Here is a 6,934-nt window from a genome sequence, read left to right on the forward strand (position 1 = left end):
TAGAGATAAGCTTGACTGTTGATTCCTTAGAGATGATCCAGTCGAGGGTGGCCCCTTTCGAGTGTGTTGGGAGTGAACAGACTTGGGTCAGGGCTTGATCGGACAGGAGGTCTTTGATGGCGTTGACATGAGGGTCCTTGGAGTCATTCCAATGCAGGTTGAAATCACCCAGGAAGATATTTTTAGAGTTGGAGGAGAACTTAGCAGTAATTAGTTACATGAGTTGGTCAGTGAAGGAGTCGTTCATGCCAGGGGGATGATAAATGATGTGTAAATTGCACAAAAGATTGGAGTTGCTACAAATGGAGAGTGCAAGGTATTCGCAAGAGTCGGTGGAATCCGCCAGGAGTTCTGTGGCACTGAGGTTGGAGCGGTAGATGCAGGCGATGCCTCCTCCTTTCTTGTTAGATTGCCTGCCCAGTCTAGCAATGTTATAGCCGGGAGGGACTGAGAGGTCCAGGCATGGAGATGAAGAGTCGTTGAGCCATGATTCTGTTAGAATTGCTAAGTCAAAGTTTTGTTCATGTTGAGTGCAGCAAAGTCAATGGCGTGCTTAAACGCCGATAGGCAGTTGATTAAGAGGCCAGACAGAGAGGTATCAGGGGGAGTGTTGGGAGGTAGGGTGGACAAGTGTACAGGCTCTAGGTTGCTCTTGACCTCACTTCTGTTGCGGAAGGTAGCCGATCTGTTGGTGTTGGTAGAGATGGCATGTTCGGTTCTGGTGTCTAGCGGGCAAAGGGTAATTGGGGCAGAGTTGTAGTCGCTGATAGTGGCAAGGATTTCCTCTTCAGTGAGGTCTAGCGAGCTAGTGGTGGCATGTGTAGAGTTGTAGGAGAGGGCGAGAGCTAGGGTTTCTTCCTCCGAGAGGTGGCATTGTTGCTTGCGAGGGCGAAGATGTCTCTCGGGTAACGGTAGAGGGTGCTTGGGGATCTCTGTGGTGTGTGGGGGGGTGGAGGTCCACTGGGTTTTGAGGTTGGCGAGGGAGAGTTCAGCGAGTGCAGGAGGTTCATTAGGTCTAGTATGGAGATATGGATACTCTGAGTTAGTTTGGCAGCTTTGGAATGCAGGGTTTCGAAATCCCTATAGAAGGGAGGTGTTGGCAGGCAGGGGGACAGTAGCTCTAGGACAGTACTATCGGACTCCCTGCAAGGGGGAGGCGTTAGAGGGTAGGGGGGCAGTATTTCTGGAGCCCTAATATCCGTATGCATAGGAGACCAGGTAGAAGGGGTAGTTCGATCTGTACCGTGGGATTCCGGCGGCAAACCAGTCTCATGGTCAGCGTGTGGGGCTGGCGGGGAGTAGACCAAAGGTCTGGAGACGACTCTATTGGCAAGGCTAGGAGATGAGTTAGCGATGTTAGGAAGAGCGGTGGTAGAGACTCTTAGGGAGGTGGTTTGTGGGCTGGGCGGGCAGGTTCAATCTGTGTCGCAGGTGTTTGGAGGTGTATGGGACTCACAGTTAGAGTGGGGAGCTGGTGGGGAGGAGATCAGAGGTGCAAGGATGATTCTCCTGGTACGGTCAGGAGCCAAGCAAGAGGGGATGGGATGATCGGTGTTGGAAACCCTAGGGGGGGTGGTTAATGGGTGGCTAGGGATGATAGGCAGGCTGGTCAGAGGGGGTCATGGCACTGCATATAAACAGCCCCAGAATGCATCAGTTTCAACACAATGGCAGCCCTCTGTCATTGCAAGGCGGATGCGGATGCAAGCAGCAGCACAGAGGATGAGATGACAAGAACACATATACAGAGCACGCATCACCCTTTTCCAACTCACTGGAGAAGAAATACATGAGAGGTACAGGCTTCACTCCACTACCATCCTAGACCTGATACGTGACCTGCACCCAATCCAGGAGCATCAGACATGCAGGGCGTACGCGATTCCACCACATGTGCAGGTCCTTTGTTCCGTACACCTACTTGCATCATGTAGTTACCAGGGGGTTATAGCTGTAGCTGGAGGTGTCTCACAAAGTTGCCTGTCACGCTTCTTCAACACCTTCCTGGATGCCATGCTTCAAAGAATGCACCATTATATCTGGTTTCCCACCACGCAAATGGAACTGCATAAGACCAAGATGGATTTCCATCAGATGGCCCAATTCCCACATGTCATTGAGTGCATCGATGGGACACATATTGCAATCTGCCCCCTCTCCGCTACTGTGTACGTATAACGGAACAGAAAATCATATCATTCAATCAACGTCCAGGTCATTTGTGATGCGTCTCACATCATAACTGATATAGGAGCAAAATTCCCAGGAAGCACGCATGACTCCTACATCTTCAGGCACAGTGGAATCTATACACGTCTGGCTGGGGGTGAATTTGGAGAAGGATACCTGCTAGGTAAATGCATTTGACACACCCTTATGTATACCTTGGATGTATCTGTTGTTGCCTGTGATTGATATTTCATCCTTTCCCACTTAAGTGACAGCGCATATGCAGTGCGTGCATTCATACTCACCCCATTCCTTAACCCATCTACTCCAAGGGAGAGGAGATACAATGCTGCCCATAAGTCGACGCGGAACGTGGTGGAGCGGACATTTGGACTCCTGAAAAGCAGGTTCCGCTGCCTCCACAAAAGTGGAGGTGTACGACAGTACCGCACCGAGATATGCTGAAAAATCATTGCTACCTGTGCCATGCTACACAACCTGGCCACAAAGAAGAGAACCCCAGTTGAAATCACCGATTCGGACTCAGAGGATGAGGAATGTCCACGGCCACATCACAGCGCAGCAGGTGTTGTAGGTGCGGCAGATGGGAGACACAGACGTGCTGAGATCACACGCAACTATTTCTAAGTAAGTAATGACACCAAGCTGATACTGATAATTGTTTAACAGTGTTTTATTGTCCTTACATCAGGCAATATGTATGCACACCGCCTCACCATACTGGCCTCTGTATGCATTGAGTTGCCCAGCGTGGCATGTCCACACTGCATGCACATTGTCATCCATTCTCACTGGGTCACATGGGTTACCTCACCTATCAGCGAATGTCAGCAACAGCATGGACTTATTTCCTGCGCCCACGCACATCAGTGCTTCGCTCAGTGTGCACACTTCCCTCTCTTGAGGACTGTTCTGCTGATGGCCCTTGCCTTGCACTACGCTGTCTGGGCTCAGCAACAGGTGGAGTTATGCTATTGCGGCTGGTTACCTCCTCACTGTCTCCACCATCCCCAGACCCTGTGGCAGCTATGTTGGCTGTCTGGAACAGTTCAACAGCAGTGGTGACCTGCACCAACCCCCTAGCAACATTCTGGCTGCAGTGGGCCATTTCCAACTGCATGGCAACTATGCATCTGCTCAGGACAGATGTAGCATTGCATAGGCGGTTGACCACCTTTGTGTATCCCTCCATGCGCGTTTTTTCCCTGCGCCTTGCGCCACGTTCACTGTCCAGTTTGCTGCATAACTGCCATACTGCCTCAGTCATGTCCCTCATGCACTCTGCATTGGCCCTATCTCCCTCAGCAACAGTGGTGTTCAGTCCATTGATGCCCACCTTAATGTCCCTCGTGTTCTTGTTCAGGGACACCAGCTGCCGTTGCATTAATAGCATTGTCTTCATTTGCAGCCGCTGCACCTTCACCATGTTGCCCTCAAGACCTGCGAAGACACTGGCTTCCTCACCCTGCCCAGACGGACTGTGTGCCCTTGGTCTGCGGCGGAGACCACTGGTGTGGCTACACTGCATGGATGACTGTGTTTCGGGAGACTGTGCTGGCTCTTCGGGCATGGTCTGTGGAGCTCCCGTCTCCTCCTCTGCCCCCTCCATCTCCTGCAGTGTTTCCACTGTGTACCTCTTAGGTCTGGGTGGTGGTTTAGGTGTGACATCTGTGGGTGTCTGAGACTCTTCCTCCAGAATATCTTGTTGCCCAGGTGCCTCATGTGCTTCCTCTCTTCTGTCAGTGGCGCAGGTTCGCCTGTGGATACAAGATGTCCATTTACTGACTTTCCTTGCAGCATTTGTGTTACATTAAATTACATGAGTTGCTATTCACACTAACAGTCCTCCACTTGGTTATTGACTGATGTGAGGCCCCTGCAATTGTGTTCACAAATCTCACTGATATGCTATATGGGTTTTGGGACTACATCTCCCATGATGCATTGCTGGTTGTTTGCAAAATATGGACTGGAGTGGAATTCTAACATGCTCATTGGGGATTGGGGAGGGGGTGGGTTCAGGCCATGCTGTGCATGTATCTTACCTTGTCCGGTGTTGTCTCGGGCTGAGGTGTCCACGTCTCCTATGCCACTGATGATCTCAGGCTGGAGGGTGGACTCCACCAAATCATTCAGGGGTGTGGTTGCAGGCGCTGTGGATGGTCCGCCACCTGTCTTTTTTGCTTGTTTCAGCCTGTCTGCTACCCTCTTCTTCGCCCTGGAGCGCAAGTCATACCAGCGCTTCCTCAGGTCGTCGATGCTGGGTGACCCTAATGGCATTGATCTTGCCTTGTATTTCCAGTCAGATCTTTCTCTTCTGGGATTCTGGTACATGCAGAGATTTCTTTCCAAATAACTGGTCATGTGTCTTCACCACTTCTTCAATAAGGACCTCCAACTCCTTTTCACTAAACTTGTGCTTCTTTTTCCTTTCTGCAGGCTCCTTTCCCTTCTCCTGTGTGTCCATCCTGTCAGTTGGTGTCTGCCTGAACACTCTGGTACAGCTCCTGTGTGTGTGCTCCTGCTCTCTGCCTCTCCCACAACCTCAGGCACTCAGAAACAGCATGGGTGTGGCCACTTCCTGTATGTGATTTCATCAGAAAGCACCTGACTGGCAGATTCACAAATTTGCGATTTTTTAAAATTGCGAGTTCGCTAATTCCGAATCGGTAATACCGATTCGGTATGGGGGTTTGCTAATTTTAGGAAATTGCAATTTATTTGCGATTTTTTTATCTACATGGCGGTTTTGCGATTTCTTAATAGCGATTCGGTAAAAATCGCTATTAAGAACTCGCAAAGATCATTTTACCTACATCTGCCCCATAATCTCCAACCCCTATCATCTAACACTTTGGGACACTAATCCAAGCATATTTTAATAAATCTTGCCAGTGCACATGCCCCATCAAAAGATTTAATTTTTAACAAAAGTGCAAGTGCATCATTACGGCTGTTTATGTTATGCCTTATAAAAAGAGGTTTTAAAATCAACGAAGCTTAATAAAATGATAGCAATCAATTAAAAAATGAACATTGAACTTTTAAGAAGGCAATCCACATGTACAATTTTTCTCTTGGTCTAGTAAGACTTCAAATTTCTCAGCTCTCACATAACGCAAGTTTAATGTTACCCGGAATTTTATTAGTGCTAAACGTTGTGAGGTGTCTGGTAATGCAGATAAATACGGCAATGCATTCATATTTTCCCATACATTTATACCACATACTTTGCTGAGGGTCTGTTCCTTACATGCTTCAAATCAGCCAAAATAGATTCTTTTTTACAGGCAATTTTTTATTCTGCTTTCGAGAAATGGGAGGCCTCCGCTATTTTGAATTCTATTTTTAGGGATCCTGCTATGTCTTCTAGTCTTTTCTTTACCATCTGAGCCCACTGTAATTCACTCTCTCCTATTTCTACAGCACAGAGAGGTGAGATCTTCTGCGTGCTCGGGACCCAAAGATTATCCCAAAATCGTAAAGTTGTTTTATAGGCCAATTTCCTTCTTATCGCCTGGGACATTGCACCTTTCGGGAGGGCTAACAATTTTTTCAAACATTTACTTTTGCACCTCTCCCAACTTCCCTCCATACTTATGGCTAGTAACTCAGCCCCATAGAGGCATTGTGTGGGGACCATTGCATTATAGGCTGTTAAAAGGGGAATCCAAGAAGGACCACCATAAGTCTTTTTAAAACGAACAAGTCCCCTTGTAGCTAGTGCCTTCGTCTCCTCCAATACTTTATGCAAGGTCCAACACAGCTGACTAGTAAACGTTATACCCAGATACTTGTAAGAGGTCACGACCTGTACCCTGCTATTACCTAACTGCCACTTAAACGGTTTAATTATTTTCCCAAAGGTGACTATTTTTCTTTTCCCCATATTTACCTTCAGTTTATTCGCCTTGCAATAATAATGACATTTAATCAATTTCTTCTGCACGCCTACTTGGGTCATATCCAAAATTGCCCAATCATCTGCATAGAGTAGGCACGACACATGTCTACCCCCCAATTTTGGGGAAAATGAATGAGTCGCTGCCAACTCTGCCAGGAGGTCAGCTAGAAACAAGGAAAACAATATGGGTGCCAGAACATAGCCCTGCCTTAATCCGTTTCCCAACGCAATTCTCCCCAAGAGAGCCCCATTTAGATCGAGTTTAACTTGGGCTGAGTTCCTGGTGTGCAATTCTAGCAGAATTGCTATTATGCATTTTGGAAAACCCTGATGTTTTAATTTGGCCCAAAGTGTACTACGGTCAACCAGATGGAAAGCTGAGCTAAAACCAACAAAACAACAAAATTAATTCCCCTTTGTTTCCTTTGCTTTCTGCCCCTAAGCCCATAGACTGAAGCAATGATCTGTTGTTGAATGCCCAGCTTTAAAGCCCCCATGCCCTCACTGCACTGCAGCAAAACTAAGGGTTGGAAATACATCAAATTTAGGATGAAACTAGGATAGGATGGACTCTTCTCAGAACGAGGCCTTTTTATGGTTTGGTACAAATCCATTGATAGTCTTTGAGATATTTGGGTTACAAATTGGTGTTCAGCAACTTCAGAGGGTAAAATTACATTGTCAGTGAATCTTCTGGTCCTTGGAGCTTCTGGAAATCAGAATAATCATATTGTCTGTCAATAACCGTAAATGTTTGTTGCGGTTGCCATTACAGGATTCACAGCACTGACACCTGTGTCTTTAAAAACAGTGTTGAGGGGCATAAAGGGGCAAGGGGAG

Source organism: Triturus cristatus, chromosome 5_2 (assembly GCF_964204655.1).
Source record: "Triturus cristatus chromosome 5_2, aTriCri1.1, whole genome shotgun sequence".
Taxonomy (NCBI): domain Eukaryota; kingdom Metazoa; phylum Chordata; class Amphibia; order Caudata; family Salamandridae; genus Triturus; species Triturus cristatus.